Here is a 17308-nt window from a genome sequence, read left to right as displayed (position 1 = left end):
CCACGGAGATCCTCTACCAGGAAGAATAACTCACCAAACTGTTCCACTGGTTTGTCACATTGCACCCAATCATTCGGAACAGATCTCCTTTTACATCATTCAGAGAGCCATACATCCCGTGGTTTTGGGTATCCCCTGGTTACAACGTCATAACCCTCAGTTCGACTGGATGTCATTAAGGCTTCTTCACTGGGGTTCAGCATGCCAAGAAACCTGCCTTAAAGGAACCACTCCTGCAGACAGTTATATCTGTACTACTCTTCTTGAGGGTTTGCCGTCCCAGTTTGGTCAGTTTGCGGATGTGTTCTCCAAACCAGCCGCTGATACCTTGCCGCCACATCGAGAGTTTGACTGTGCCATTAATCTGGTTCCGGGGGCGACTCCACCTCGGGTTTACCCATTATCCGCCGCAGAGACCCACGCCATGTCCCAATACATTCAAGAGAATCTACAGAAGGGGTTCATTCAATGATCTACGTCTCCGGCCGGAGCCGGTTTCTTCTTCGTGGGAAAGAAAGATGGGACTCTGCGTCCATGTATAGATTTCCGTGGACTTAATGCCATTACCATAAAGGACCGCTACCCATTACCTCTAATTGCTGAACTCTTTGATCGTTTACAAGGAGCCCGGGTATTTTCTAAATTAGATCTCAGAGGAGCATATAACCTAATCAGGATTCGTGAAGGAGATGAATGGAAGACGGCTTTTAATACTAGAGATGGCCATTATGAATATCTCGTTATGCCATTCGGATTGACCAATGCTCCTGCAGTTTTTCAGCACCTCATTAATGAAATATTTCGAGATCTACTTTATGTCTGCGTAGTGGTCTATTTAGACGACATTCTAATATTTTCTCCCAATCTTCAGTCACATCGGCAACATGTCGTTCAGGTTTTACAACGACTAAGAGAAAACAGACCTATTAAGCAGGGAAGAATCGGAGCCACATGAATGGCGAGCCCTGCCACAAGCCGTAAGGTAGAGATAAAATTAAAATCCTTTCTCTGAAGGTACTCACCACGACAGAAGAAAAGGTCCCCCAAAGAAACAGCCAGAGTCCCACAAGAGCTCCTCCTAAGGGGAGGAAGTCGCTCGACTGTAGAGCAGTGCTCCGGTGCAAACACAGTTTTTGGGAGGGTTTTGTTGGTTTTTTTAAATTTGCTTTAGTTAAAAATGAACAACCTCACCTGAAAAATAGGCAAAAATAGCCTAAACATTCTTGTAAAAAGTATTGTAAAGAGCGTGCAGCCGCCTCAGTGGACTCGTGAAGGAAGGGATCTGGACAGCCAGATTTACACCTCACGGGCGCCCAGACCAAGCACACACAAGGGTACCAACCCCCGGCTCGGCCACCTCAACTGGATAGAGAAGAACCCTAAGGATTTAAAAAAAAATAAAAGAAACCCCCAGGAGGAAGGCTCAAAAAAAATATTAGCTGAAAAAAATTAGTCAATTGCAGAACTGCAGGATTAACAGCCTCTGCCATCTGCTGGAGACAGAGAAATACTGACGATCTGCAGGTGGCAGACTTGCTTAGAAACAGTGTCAGCAAGGTTTTTTTCTCTGTCTCCACCTTCTGATAGGGGGAGATGAACCCAGGTGTCTGGACTGATCCGGGTACTGTTACTCCTGTCTGTCGCAGACGGCTGCAACCATTCCTGCTCACCTCTTGCTTCTCTTCTCTTGCTCCATTGGGGAGACTCGCGGCCTCCGGAAGCTACCACCGCCCTGCCTGCCCTTGTTCCCGGGCCTCCTTGGTCAGCATGGACCTTGCCGACCGCCATCTTGCCCTTGTAGATCCTTAGGCGCGCGCACGCACGCACAGGCCAGTCTTAAGCACGTCATGGCGGGAACCTCAGGGGTGCCCCCTCCGGTTGACGTCACTAGTCATGGATACTTAAGCCGGCTGGCCCTTTCAGCCTACAAATTGGCAACGAGTTCCTCATTGCTGAATCCGCTTCGCTCACAGAAGACTTCCTGTTCCTGCCGCCTCGGCGTGAGACGCATCGGGTACCTGCTCCTCGGGGGCCCTACTTCATCTCCGGCTATCCACTCCTCGGAGGGCCCAGCGCCTTGGTTGCTGCCTGTTCCGTTCCCCGGTACTTCCTCGGATTCTTCACTTCTCTAGTGAGTACCCACTTCGCTCACCACTACTGCTACCATCTACTGAGGACCCTCATTGGTGTACCCAGCTCCGCAGACAACTGCCAAACGATCTACTGAGGACCCCTCATCAGTGTACCCCACTCCGCAGGCCATTTCCATCTCTATGGAGGAGCCTCATTGATATTACACCGCCTCCCAGACCTCGAGGTCTGCGCTACTTCTCTGGTACACTCCCACTCCCCGGTAGTGCCCTACCACTTCTTACAGAGACTCAAGGACTTCCAGAGCTGAACCTGACATCAGCCCCTTCACTGATGCTCGTGACTCCAACCCCTGGGGTCACTCCCTCTGGCTCTCTCTCTCTTTCTCTCCAGTGCCTGTTGTACTACACTCCCTATTGCTGAGACCTCGCCTCCCGCCAGTGAGGCTCACGAGGCTCTTCCCCGTGGGTGGTACCATCTCTCACCTCGGTCCAGGGGCCCACACACTCACAGATCCTAACAGATTGCCAAGTCCATGGACCCAGCACAGGTCTCGGCAATCCAGGCCATCTCTGGCCTGGCCCAGCGAATCACAGAACAGCACAAGATTCTGGAGACTCTGGCTAGCGCCATTAATCAACTGAATAACCAGCTGGACTCCACCTCGACGCCTGCCAAGCCAGCTCTTGCTTCGCATGTGTCATCATTCTGGCCTACAGTGCCCCTGCCAGCACCTCCTTGTTTTGCAGGTGAACCCATTGTGCTGTAGGGGCTTCTTAAACCAGTGCAACATGCATACTTTCCTGATGTTGTTTCCAAGACAACATATATTTTATCCCTTTTGGATGGGAAGGCCTTAGCCAGGGCATCACCCCTCTGGAAGCGAATGGATCCAATACTCCAGGACCTGCCGAGCTTCCTCGACCTATTCCGCTCCGTGTTTGATGACCCAGGTCGAAAGGCCATTTCTGGCTCCACGCTCCTACATCTGCAACAAGGTTCTAGATCCCTGACCGAGTACGTCATCGAGTTTAGGACTCTCTCGTCAGAACTGCACTGGGACCTGGGCTGCCTGCGTGCCATATTCCTCGAAGGTCTGAGCCCGCGCATTAAGGATGAATTAGCAGCACGAGAACTCCCTGAGGCTTTGGATTTTCTCATAGACCTCTCCGTTCGCATTGATCGCCTTCTTCGTGAACGTACTGTTCATTACCGGAGCACTGCCATACTCCAGGATTTCAAAGGATCGGGCAGAAGGCCTGCCTGTCTGTAATAACTCACAACTTCTTATCTTAATGAATAATATTTATTAGTAAAATGCAAGAAATTAATATATAATTAATTTGTCTTAGAAGCATAGTGCATCTAACAGCAAAGTACCTAACCTGTCCTGCTTTCTCTTTTTCTGCTCCTTCTCCTCAAGAGAATGGCTTCAGGCGCTCCAAGCATTTGCCCAATGCCCTCTACTCAGCCCGCTACTGTGCCTAGTACCGAAGAAGAGGAACCCATGCAAATGGGCCATAGCCACCTATCCTCGAGGGAAAAGCATCGTCGGCAAAAAGCCGGCCTATGTATGTATTGTGGTCAACCGGGTCACGCTGTATCCTGTCCACTCCATCCGGAAAACTCTCAAGCCTAGGTTCTGCCGGAGGACTTCTCCTAGGCCTGACTTCACCTTCTCCTCCGCTGACCTTGCCTGTCTCTATTGGCTTGGATGCACAGGAATTTCACACCCTAGCATTAGTAGACTCTGGGGCCAGTGGGAATTTTATCATGAGACAACTCGTGGAGCACCTTCGGATCCCCACCATCCGGATACCAAATGCCATTGCTACTTTCATCCATCCACGGCGCGCCATTACCAGGTGAAGTTACCTTCTCTACAGTTCCCATTCGATTCCACACCGGATCTCTGCACACGGAGACCATTTCCCTCCTGATACTGGACAAAACTGTGGTTTTGGGACTGCCGTGGTTAAACTTCACACTCCACAATTCGATTGGAGCACCCTTCAGCTGTCCCAATGGGGCGACTCCTGCCATAAAAAATGCTTGGGAGTCATCTCTCCAATACTCTACCTAACCACCACGACCTCGCTTCATGGTCTTCCTCCGCAGTACTCCTCCTTTGCGGACGTATTCTCGAAGAAAGCCGCAGACACCCTACCTCCTCACCGCTCATTTGACTGTGCTATAAGCTTACTACCTGGTACCGAGCCTCCTTGAGGAAGGGTCTACCCATTTTCATTAACAGAGACAAAAGCCATGTCCAAATATATGCAAGAAAACCTGGCAAAAGGCTTTATCCGGCCTTCCAAACCCCCTGCAAGAGCGGGGTTCTTTTTTGTAAAAAAGAAAGATGGCTCTCTCCGGCCATGCATTGATTATCGTGGTCTCAATGGGATTACCCAGAAGGACCGTTATCCCTTGACACTAATCTCTGAACTGTTTGAGAGACTCCAAGGAGCCAAAATATTTACCGAATTGGATATCAGGGGCGCCTACAATTTGGTCAGGATATGCCAGGGCGACGAATGGAGAACCGCATTTAACACCCGCAACGGCCATTTTCAGTATCTGGTCATGCTGTTTGGCCTCTGCAAACGCTCCAGCAGTATTTCAGAATATGTTGAACGACATCTTTAGAGAGATGCTCTACAGTTGTATCGTGGTGTACCTGGATGACATCCTGGTTTTTTCACAGGACCCTCAGAGCCATCACCAAAACGTTGCCAACATTCTTCAATGCTTAAGGGACAACCAGCTATTCGCCAAGCTGGAGAAATGTTCTTTCAAGCAGGAGACTGTCCATTTTCTTGGCTATGTGGTCTCTAGCCAGGATTTCCAGATGGATCCACAAAAGACCAAGAGTATTCGCGATTGGCCTCCTCTGACGGGCCTTAAGGCACTCCGAAGATTTCTTGGTTTTACAAACTACTACAGGTCGTTCATCCATCATTATTCTATACTGACCACTCCACTCACAGCCATGACTTGTAAGAGAGCCAACCCCTCTCATTGATCGCCTGAAGCCGTGACCACCTTCCAGGATCTCAAGGAAGCATTTTTACGCGAACCATGCTTGCGGCACCCCGATCCCAGACGTCCCTTCATCATCAAAATCGATGCCTTGGACGTCGGCATTGGTGCTGTTCTCAGCCAGCATTCAGCTAATCACACCTTGCACCCGTGCTCTTTCTTCTCTTGACGCTTCACTCCTGCTGAGCGTAACTATGGAATCAGGGACAAGGAATTGCTAGCAATTAAGTTAGCCTTTGAAGAGTGGCGTCCCTGGCTCGAGGGAGCCCAGCATCAAATCACGGTATATACATAGAAACATAGAAACATAGAAATGACGGCAGAAGAAGACCAAACGGCCCATCCAGTCTGCCCAGCAAGCTTCACACATTTTTTCTCTCATACTTATCTGTTTCTTTTAGCTCTTGGTTCTATTTCCCTTCCTCCCCCACCATTAATGTAGAGAGCAGTGATGGAGCTGCATCCAAGTGAAATATCAAGCTTGATTAGTTAGGGGGTAGTAGGGGTAGTAACCGACGCAATAAGCAAGCTACACCCATGCTTATTTGTTTTAACCCAGACTATGTTATACAGCCCTTATTGGTTGTTTTTCTTCTCCCCTGCCGTTGAAGCAGAGAGCTATGCTGGATATGCATCTAAAGTGAAGTATCAGGCACATTTGGTTTGGGGTAGTAACCGCCGTAACAAGCCAGCTACTCCCCGCTTTGTGAGTGTGAATCCTTTTTTCTTCTCCCCTGCCGTTGAAGCTATGCTGGGTATGCGTGAAGTATCAGTTTTTCTTCTCCCCTGCCGTTGGAGCAGAGAGCTATGCTGGATGTGCATCGAAAGTGAAGTATCAGGCACATTTGGTTTGGGGTAGTAACCGCCGTAACAAGCCAGCTACTCCCAGCTTTGTGAGTGCAAATCCTTTTTTCCACATTTCCTCTTGCTGTTGAAGCTTAGAGTGATGTTGGAGTCACAGTAACCATGTGTATGTTTATTGAATAAGGGTATTGTGTCCAGGCAGTAGCCATCATTCTGGCGAGTCACCCACTCTTCATTGGCGGCCTCTTGACTTTATGGATCCACAGTGTTTATCCCACGCACCTTTGAAGTCCTTCACAGTTCTGGTCTTCACCACTTCCTCCGGAAGGGCATTCCAGGCATCCACCACCCTCTCCGTGAAGAAATACTTCCTGACATTGGTTCTGAATCTTCCTCCCTGGAGCTTCAAATCGTGACCCCTGGTTCTGCTGATTTTTTTCTTATGGTAAAGGTTTGTCGTTGCCTTTGGATCATTAAAACCTTTCAAGTATCTGAAAGTCTGTATCATATCTCCTCTGCTCCTCCTTTCCTCCAGGGTGTACATATTTAGATTCTTCAATCTCTCCTCGTACGTCATCCGATGAAGATCCTCCACCTTCCTGGTCGCCCTTCTCTGTACCGCTTCCATCTTGTCTTTGTCTTTTGTAGATACGGTCTCCAGAACTGAACACAGTACTCCAGGTGAGGCCTCACCAAGGACCTGTACAAGGGAATAATCACTTCCCTTTTCTTACTTGATATTCCTCTCTCTATGCAGCCCAGCATTCTTCTGGCTTTTGCTATCGCCTTGTCGCATTGTTTCGCAGACTTCATATCATTAGACACTATCACCCCAAGGTCCCTCTCCTGCTCCGTGCACATCAGCCTTTCCCCCCCCATCGAATACAGTTCATTCGGATTTCCACTCCCCATATGCATGACTTTGCACTTCTTGGCATTGAATCTCAGCTGCCATATCTTCGACCACTCTTCCAGTTTCCTTAGATCCCGTCTCATTCTCTCCACTCCTTCCGGCGTGTCCACTCTGTTGCAGATCTTAGTGTCATCCGCAAAAAGACAAACCTTACCTTCTATCCCGTCCGCAATGTCGCTCACAAAGATATTGAACAGGACCGGTCCCAATACCGATCCTTGCGGTACACCACTTAAAACCGCTCTCTCTTCAGAGAAGGTTCCATTTACCATCACACATTGTCTTCTGTCCTTCAACCAATTTGCAATCCAGGTCACCACCTCGGCACTCACTCCCAAGCTTCTCGTTTTATTGACCAGTCTCCTGTGCGGAACCGTATCAAAAGCTTTGCTGAAATCCAAGTATATGATATCGAGTGCTCTTCCTCGATCCAATTCCTTGGTTACCCAGTCAAAAAAGTCAATCAGATTTGTTTGACAGGATCTTCCCCTGGTGAATCCATGTTGCCTCTGGTCCATCAATTCTCCAGACTGTAGATAGTTCACTATTCTCTCTTTCAGCAGTGACTCCATTACTTTTCCCACCACCGAAGTGAGGCTAACTGGTCTGTAGTTGCCAGCCTCCTCCCTGTTCCCACTCTTGTGAAGCGGGACCACCACCGCTCTTCTCCAATCACTCGGCACCACTCCCGTTTCAAGGGATCTATTGAACAGGTCACACAGCGGACCCGCCAGAACATCTCTGAGCTCCCTCAATATCCTTGGATGAATCCCATCAGGCCCCATGGCTTTGTCCACTTTAAGGTTCTTTAGCTCTTCCCACACATTTTCTACTGTAAAAGGATTTTCATCTATTCCATTTCCTTCCAGTTTCTTGTTGTGTAGAGATGGTCCTTCTCCAGGGTCTTCTTTAGTGAACACAGAGCTGAAGTATTCGTTTAATATTTCTGCCATTTCTTCGTCTCTCTCCACACATTGATCATTATCACCTTTCAATTTCACTATACCACTTTGGACCTTTCTCTTTTCGCTGATGTATCTGAAAAATGTTTTGTCACCATTTTTTATCTCCTTGGCAATCCTCTCTTCCGCTTGACTTTTTGCCAACTTGATTAATTTCTTTGTCTCCCTCAGTTGAATCAAATATTCTTCTTTGTGTTCCTCCCTTTGGGATCTTTTATATTTCTTGAATGCTGTTCTTTTAGCTTTAATTTTGTCAGCCACCTCCTTTGAGAACCAGATAGGTTTCAATTTTCTTTTGCTTTTCTTTACATTTCTAACATATAGAGTAGTTGCCTTGGTGATTGCTCGTTTTAGATTGGTCCACTGCTGCTCCACATCTCTCTCGTTCTCCCATCCTTTTAGTTCTTCCTCCAGGTACTTACCCATTTCCTCAAAGTCCGTGTTTTTGAACTGTAAAACTCGGGTCTTTGTGGTTCTTTTCCCTATTCTTTTAGTGATATTAAACCATACCGTTTGATGATCACTGGTGCTGAGGTGAGTGCCCACCTGGACATCGGAGACATTATCTCCATTAGTGAGCACTAAGTCGAGTATAGTTCCTTCTCTCGTGGGTTCCAACACCATTTGTTTGAACAAAGATACTTGCATGGCATCCACTATTGCTCTACTATTTTTAGTTTCTGCAGATGGGATTTTCCAGTCTACATCTGGCATATTAAAGTCACCCACGATCACCACTTCTCCCTTCTTACCTATCTTATGGATGTCTTCAACCAGATCTCTGTCCAGCTCTTCCTTTTGGTTTGGAGGCCTGTAAACCACTCCAATATAAATGGATGCTCCGTCATCTTTTTTTAGGTCGACCCATATTGCTTCTTCCTTGCCCCAACTTCCTTGCAGCTCAGATGCTTGGATGTTGTTTCTGATATAAAGAGCCACACCTCCCCCTTTTCTATCCTCTCTGTCTTTCCTTAACAAGTTATAGCCTGGTATTGTTGTATCCCAATCATGAGATTCTGTGAACCATGTCTCTGTGATAGCAACAATGTCCAATTCTGCCTCAGCCATTAGGGCCTGCAGATCTGGGATTTTATTTCCCAAACTATGAGCATTTGTGGTCATAGCCTTCCAGGTACTCTCTTTAAGGTTGTTGCTTTTCCTGGACTCCTTATGAGATTTTATTTGAGATTTGTTATTCACTTCACTCTTTCCTTTTGCAGTTGTGCCACTGTTGACAGAGTTATCCATCTCAATTAGATTTTTCTTTTGGTTATGGATCTTGAAATACAGACCATAAGAACCTCGAGTATCTGCACCATGCCCAACGCCTTAACCATAGGCAAGCCCGCTGGTTGCTATTTTTTACTCGGTTCAGTTTTCTACTACGATATCAACCAGCTGATAAGAACACCCGAGCTAACGCACTCTCTCGTTCCTTCACGACTGAAGACGTTCCAGATGTACCACGTCACATTATCGATCCAACAAAAGTCCTTCTCTCAGCCACACTCACAGTGCCGTCAGGAAAGACGGTGGTCGCCCATCAACTCGCAGAAAGATTCTCCGCTGGGCCCATGACTCCTTGCTGGCAGGTCATCCCGGACAAGCAAGGACCCTCGCTACACTCCAGATTCTACTGGTGGCCAACAATGAAAAAGGATGCCCAAGCGTATGTAGAATCTTGCCCTATGTACGCTTGTCAGAAGCAGCCAGCAGGCCGTTCTTGGAGCCTCTTACAACCTCTTCCGGCACCCAGTGAACCGTGGACGCACATAGCCACGGATTCATTGTAGATCTTCCTACCTCCAGTGGCAACAACACCATTTGGGTTACAGTGGACTGTTTTTCAAAGATGGCTCACTTTGTGGCGTTACCGGGTCTTCCCTCAGCACCAGAATTGGCAAAGTTGTTTATTCGCCACATCTTTCGCCACTACGGACTCCCAAGACACATAAATGACTATGTATATTAATATATTGTAACTGAACCTTTAATGGCACCTGTTAGAATGTACTATAGTACACTTTTATCGACAGTAAATATGTGTCTACATGTAAACCGTTGCGATGGTATTTAACTTAGCAACGGTATAGAACAGTTTTTAAATAAATAAATAAATAAATAAATAAATAAATAAATGTACGGCCAGATTTTGGAGGTCCCTATATAAAAAATGTTATATTGCCTTGGACCTCAGATTGGCCTATCACGAGCAGGCTAATGGCCAGACCGAGAGGACGAACCAAACGCTGAAGCAGTTTCTTCGGGCGTATGTGAACTCACAGAAGAATGACTGGTCGGATTTGCTACCCTGAGCCGAGTTCGCCTTGAATTCCCACCAATCCGCTTCTACTGGGTCATCACCCTTCCAAGTGGTGTACGGACGACAGACTCTGCCTCCTCTGCCATTACCTCTGTCTGTGTCCTCGCCGGTGGCGCAGGCCACCACTCTGGAAATACATCAACTTTGGGACCACACCAAGCAACTTCTCCAGCAAACCACTCAGAAGGCAAAGAAATTCTTTGATGCCAGTCACTTACAGCCTCCGCCTGCCCACATTACTCAAAATTCATAACGCTTTCCACATCTCACTTTTAAAGTCTCTCATCTTGTCCAAGTTTCGAAGAAGCCACCTGAGCCCCAATTTCTGGCATCCGAAGAAGACATCATGTATCAGATGCAGGACATCCTGGACATAAGGAAGCGTGGAAAGCGATGGGTGTACTTGATTTCTTGGGAAGGATTTGGTCCCAAAGAAAATAGCTGGGAGCCTGCAGTTAATATTCTCGATAAAGACTTGATCAAGCAGTTCCATGCTTCTCACCCATGAAATCCCAAACCCCCGAGGAGGGGCCCTAAGAAGGGGGGTACTGTTATGCCCGTCGGTCACAGATAGCTGCAACCGTTTCTGCTCACATCTTGCTTCTCTTCTCTTGCTCCGCTGGGGAGACACGTGGCCTCCAGAAGCTACTACCTCCCTGCCTGCCCTTGTTTATGGGCCTCCTCGGTCGGCATGGACACTGCCCTCAGAGATCCTTAGGCGCATGCGGGCGCACAGGCCAGTCTTAAGCACGTCATGGCGGGATCTTCGGGAGCGTCCCCTCCGGATGACATCACTCGTCGTGGATAATTAAGACAGCAGGCCCTTTCAGCCTACGACTTGGCAATGAGTTCATTGCTGAATCCGCTTCGCTCACCGAAGACTTCCTGTTCCTGCCACCTCGGTGTGAAACGCCTTGGGTACCCACTTCTCGGTGGCCCTACTTCGTCTCTGGCTATCCGCTCCTCGGAGGGCCCTGCACTTGGTTGCTGCCTGTTCCGTTCCCCGGGACTTACTCGGATTCTTCATTTCTCTAGTGAGTACCCCTCTTCACGGACCACTACTGCTACCATCTACTGAGGACCCTCATCGGTGTACCCCACTCCGCGGCCCAATGCCAAACCATCTACTGAGGACCCCTCATCAGTGTACCCCGCTCCACAGACCACTGCCGAACCTTCTACTGAGGACCCTTCATCGGTGTACCCCATTCCGCGGGCCATTACCATCATCTCTATGGAGGAGCCTCATTGATATTACACCGCCTCCAGACCTCGGGGTCTGCGCTACTTCTCTGGTACACTCCCCGCTCCTCGGGTAGTGCCCTACCACTTCTAACAGAGACTCAAAAGAAAATTAGGTCTAACCTTCGATAATTTTCGTTCCTGGATTACCAAGGATCAGTCCAGACTCCTGGACTTTGCCTCCGCACCAGCAGGTGGAGACAGAGCAAGATTTGACAGGCTCTGCCATATATTCCAGGGTGCCACCCACAGCCTGCCAGTATTACGTCATGTGAAAGCAGAATGATCCCCAACTGTCACTAACTATATACATGAAAATGAACCGGGGAACCCCTCAGATCACTCTCCTCCAACTAGGATCTGACCCAACTAAACATAAGGAACAGATAAGATCAGCTCTACCAAGCCACTTAACACATGGCAAAAATTTTGGAACAGTGAACTCTCCGAACTACACGCAGCAGTGGGAGGGACTCTGGACTGATCCTTGGTACTACAGGAATGAAAATTATCGAAGGTAAGACTCATTTTCTTTTCCCTGTACGTACCGTATCAGTCCAGACTCCTGGGATGTACCAGAGCTCAACTACACGGGGTGGGAAACGGAGAGGCCCGCTTTCAAAACGCCTGCTCCGAACTTGCCCTCCCTGGAGTCCTGTACATCCAGACGATAGTGACGTGCAAACGTGTGCAACAACTTCCAAGTCGCTGCCTTACAGATCTTTAGAAGAGAGATCTGTTGACACTCCGCCCAGGAAGCCACCTGAGAACGAGTGGAGTGCACCTTCACTCCCAAGGGCAAAGGCCGACCAGTCAAGAGATAAGTCGAATTTATGGCCTCCTTCAACCAACGCAAGAAGGTAGTCTTGGAAGCCATGTTACCCTTCTTGGGACCCTTCCACAATACAAAAAGATGATCTGAAACCCAAAAACTATTAGTGATCTCCAGATAGCGGAGCAGGGCCCGCCTTACATCCAACTTCTTCAACTCTTTGGACAGGGAATCCGAGCTATCAAGATGCGAAAAGGATGGTAGCTCCACCGATTGGTTCAGGTGGAATGAGGAAACCACTTTAGGTAAGAATGAGGGAACCGTCCGAAGGCTAACTCCGGAATCAGAGATACGCAAGAAGGGCTCCCTACATGACAAAGCCTGAAGCTCAGAAACCCTCCTGGCCAAAGTGATTGCCACCAAAAACACGACCTTCAGCGTAAGATCCTTCAGAGTAGCCCTCTTCAAGGGCTCAAACGGAGATGAGCCCAAAATCTTGAGTACTACATTGAGGTTCCAGGAGGGACAAGGAGCCCGAAGGGGTGGACGCAAATGTTTCACCCCCTTCAAAAAACGGACAATTTCAGGGTGAGAGGACAGCGTTCTCCCTTCTACCGTGCCCCGTAAACAACCAAGGGCTGCCACCTGAACACGCAACGAACTACAAGACAGTCCCTTGGTCAGACCAACCTGGAGGAAAGCCAGGATATCGGAAACGGCCACCCGGACAGGTGGGACCAGGATTCGAAGACCTTCCAGACCCTAATGTAGGAAATGGAGGTCGAGGTCTTACACGACCGAAGGAGAGTAGACACCACCGCCTCCGAATAACCTTTGTTCCTCAAACAGCGCCTTTCAAAAGCCATGCCGCTAGACAGAAGCAATCTACTTGATCAAAACAGACCGGTCCCTGATGAAGCAGATTCGGTATTGCCGGGAGACGGAGTGGAGGTTCCGTGGCCAGATTGACAAAGTCTGCGAACCACTGTCGTCGTGGCCATTCTGGGGCCACCAAGATAACTTCCGCTGGGTGAGTCTCTATGCGACAGAGAACTTTGCCTACAAGAGGCCAAGGGGGAAACACATACAGAAGGATTGAGGTCGGCCAAGGCAATGCCCCTTCCGCTCCCGGCTCCCTGCACTGGGAGAAGAAGCATGGCACCTTGGCATTCTGAAAGATTGCCATCAGGTCCATGGCCGGCTGCCCCCACTTGTCGCAGATGAGCTGGAAAACACTGTCTGTCAGCTCCCATTTGCCGGGGTCGAGCTGATATCTGCTCAAGAAATCCCCGTGAACGTTGTCTACCCCTGTGATATGGGACGCGGCTATGCTTAGGACATGCCTTTCTGCCCATTGAAAGAGAAGACAAGCCTCTAAGGCCACCGGACGACTCCGGGTCCCCCCCCTGATGACTGATGTATGCCACTGTAGTCGCGTTGTCGGACAGGACCCTGACCGCTCTTCCCTGAACTAGGGGGAGGAAGGCTATCAGCGCCAGACGTACCGCCCTGGTTTCCAGGCGATTGATCGACCACCTTGATTTGGTCGAGGACCAGTGTCCCTGTGCTGACTGTCGCAGACACACCGCCCCCCAGCCGGAGAGGCTCGCGTCCGTGGTGAGGATCGTCCAATCCGGAGCTAGGATCGAAACCCCCTTGAGAAGATTGCCCGAGTGTAACCACCATCCCAGACTGGCCCTCGCCAAAGCTGTCAGGGGCAACGGAAGATGGAACTGCTCGGAGACGGTTCCAGCGGGAAAGCAATGCTGATTGTAAGGGACGCATAAGCGCGAACGCCCACGGGACCAATTCCACTGTGGATGCCATGGAACCAATCAATTGAAGATAGTCCCACACCGTTGGCGGCTGCATCTGCAACAGGGCCAAGACCTGCCCCCTTAATTTGCGACACCTTGCCAAGTGTCAAACAAATCTCCCAAAAATTCCAGAGACTGAGAGGGATTGAGCTGATTCTTGGCTGTGTTCACCACCCAGCCGAGAGAGTGCAACAGCTGTAGTACCCGCATGATCGCAGAGCGACAGAGATCCTCGGACTTTGCCCGGATCAACCAATCGTCCAGGTACGGATGCACCAAAAGACCCTCTCGCCGTAACTGAGCCGCCACTACCACCATAATCTTGGTGAAAGTCCTGGGTGCGGTCGCGAGTCCAAAGGGTAATGCCTGAAATTGATAATGCTGTCCCAACACGAAGAACCAGAGATATTTCTGGTGATCCTTGCAAATCCTGATGTGAAGGTACGCCTCTGTGAGGTCCAGTGAGGCCAGAAACGCTCCCAGTCTCACTGAAGCAATCACGGACCTCAGGGTCTCCATGCGAAAACGTGGTATCCACAGACATCGGTTGACCTCCTTCAGGTCGAGGATGGGCCGAAAGGAGTCTTCTTTCTTTGGAACGACGAAGTATATGGAGTAGTGTCCTCTTCGTTGCTCCGAAACGGGAACCGGAACAATGGCCCCCAGGCTTCGCAAGCGGACCGTCTGGTGGACCGCTTCTCGCTTGTCTGCGTGGCCGCACGGGAATGGGAAGAACCTCAACCTGAGCTGCTGAGCAAAATCTAAAGCGTAGCCATGTGTTATTACTGATAGTACCCACTGGTCTGTTGTGATCGCGGTCCAAGCCTCGTAAAAGAGGGATAGTCTGCCCCCTACCCTCAGCACCGAGAAAAGGACCGGCAGGCCATCATTGGGTAGACTTACCGCCAGGGGTGGATGAGGTGGAGGAAGGTCTGCCAAAACACCGCCCCCGAAAGGGCTGAGGCTGCTGTTTACCTCCCCCCGAACGAAATGAAGTCGAGAATGTACTAGGCCGAGGGGCTCGGGACTTGCGGTTACTCCGAAAACGCGACCGAGACGAAAAGGACCCCTTGGATCGTGTCCGATCCTCCGGCAGGCGATAGCCTTTATTCTCACCCAATAACTGTATCATGTCATCCAACTTCTTGCCGAAAAGCAGTTTTCCCTTGAAGGGTAAGGAGCCCAGGCGAGACTTGGAGGCTCCATCCGCCAACCAGATGCGCAACCACAGGAGGCGTCGGGCTGAGACTGCAGACACCATGGATCGCGCCGAAGTCCTAAGGAGGTCATGCAGCGCATCCGCGCTGTAAGTGACCACCGCCTCTAGACGCCCGGTCTGTCTGGCTTCTTCCTCTGACAGAGCCTCATTAGCAAGTAGTTGCTGCACCCAACGCAGCCCTGCCCACAGGGCAAAGTTACTACAGATCGCCGCTCGAGCCCCCAGGGCGGATACCTCGAAAATCTTCTTCAATTGGATCTCCAACTTGAGATCCTGTAAATCCTTCAGCGCCGTGGTGCCCGTGACCGGAATAGTCATCCTCTTCGTCACCGCCGCATCCACTTTCGGGACCCGCAATTCTTCCAGAGTTTCCTCCAGCAAGGGATAAAGCTTATCCATGGCCTTCAAAACCTTCAGGCCTAGGTCTGGAGTATCCCATTCACGATACAGCAGGTCCGTCAACGAGAAGTGGAAAGGGAAAGTGCTAGGGGGCCCACTCAACCCCAGTAACACCGGATCCATCGAACCCAGCTTAGCCTCCGCCGGAGGGGTATCAATCCCCAATTCCCCCAAGATGGCGGAAATAAGGGGGGGCAACTCATCCCGCCGGAAGAGACGTATCACCCGAGGGTCGTCCCCCTCTGCGGTCTGGCTCTGCCGCGTCGACCCCTGTGCTGGTCCACCATCTCCCTCTGCCCCCCTTGGGGGAGGGGAGGGGGCCCCAGGATCTTCTGGGTCCGCTGAGTCATTTGAGGACTCTGTGTCCTCCCTGGGAGGAAGAGCCCGAAGGGGCCACTTGGCTTTGGGGGCACCCTCCTTCTCTGATCCTTGTCTAGGCTCCCCCGGCGCAGAAGGGACCCCAGGGGGCCCCTGATGGGGAGAGCGACGCTTGCCGGCCTTACGGGCCTTAAAAGCCCTGTGCATAGCAAGAATAAACTCTGACGAGAAAGAGGAGGCGGAGTCCGAATCCGAGGAGGCCGAATCAGGCCCCTTCCCCCCCCCCTGCCGCCGCGACCGGGGACCCTGGCCGTGAGAACGTACGTTGTGGAGCGAGGGGGGGCGGGGAATTCCGGGCCCCCTCCGAGATCGGCGCGACTGACTGGGCCACCGGCAAAATGGCATGCCGGCTCCCTAAGAAAAAAACACAAAACTAAAAGAAACCGTCGCGGAGGAAGGGGAGGGAGGCAGGGAAGAAAAATAAACGGCGCCGCTAGAAGACCGGAGAGACAAAAAACCAAAGTAGAACTTTTTTTTTTTTTACTTGTACCTCCGGAGCTGTCCCTCGCCGAGTGCTGAATCGGTCCTGTGGGTGTGGGTGAGCCGGGCTCCCCGGTATCACCCCTGCTGGGTTTAGTGAAGCGGAGTCCTCAACCTCTTAGCCCAGAAACCTGCTCTACCAGGGGGGATGGTCCCCTCAGGACCTAAACAACCCCTGGGAGCCAAGGATCTGGCTGCCTCAAGCCTGTTTCCTCTTCTTCTGTTGTTAATTTCTTTTTTTTTTTGTAAACCAACTTAAAGAAAAGGAGGAAAGCAAACAGTGATAACAATCCCCTGGCTGCCTATCCTCCCTGATCTCTAAAAATTTAAAGTGTCCAGGCTGTGGGATCTGCACCCGGACCAACTGCTGGAGACAGAGAAATACTGGCAGGCTGTGGGTGGCACCCTGGTATATATGGCAGAGCCTGTCAAATCTTGCTCTGTCTCCACCTGCTGGTGCGGAGGCAAAACCCAGGAGTCTGGACTGATCCGGTACGTACAGGGAAGGACTTCCAGAGCTGAACCTGACATCAGCCCCTTCACTGATGCTCGTGACTCCAACCCCTGGGGTCACTCCCTCTGGCTCTCTGTCCTCACAGCTCTCTCTCTTTCTCTCCAGTGCCTGCTGTACTACGCTCCCCATTGCTGAGACCTCACCTCCTGACGGTGAGGCTCACAGGGTTCTTCCCCGTGGGCGGTACCATCTAATCACCTCGGCCCAGGGGCCCACACACTCACAGATCCTAACAGGTACATTCAGGGAAATCGGAGTTGGGTTATAAGGACTAGTGGCTATTGTAATCTAGGTCCTGCTGTTATTTTGTTGTCCAGTTTCACCTTCCTCTGCTTGTGTTTTCCATCTTTGATGC

This window comes from Rhinatrema bivittatum, chromosome 2 (genome assembly GCF_901001135.1).
Source record: "Rhinatrema bivittatum chromosome 2, aRhiBiv1.1, whole genome shotgun sequence".
NCBI classification, from domain to species: domain Eukaryota; kingdom Metazoa; phylum Chordata; class Amphibia; order Gymnophiona; family Rhinatrematidae; genus Rhinatrema; species Rhinatrema bivittatum.
This window is presented reverse-complemented; position numbering follows the sequence as displayed.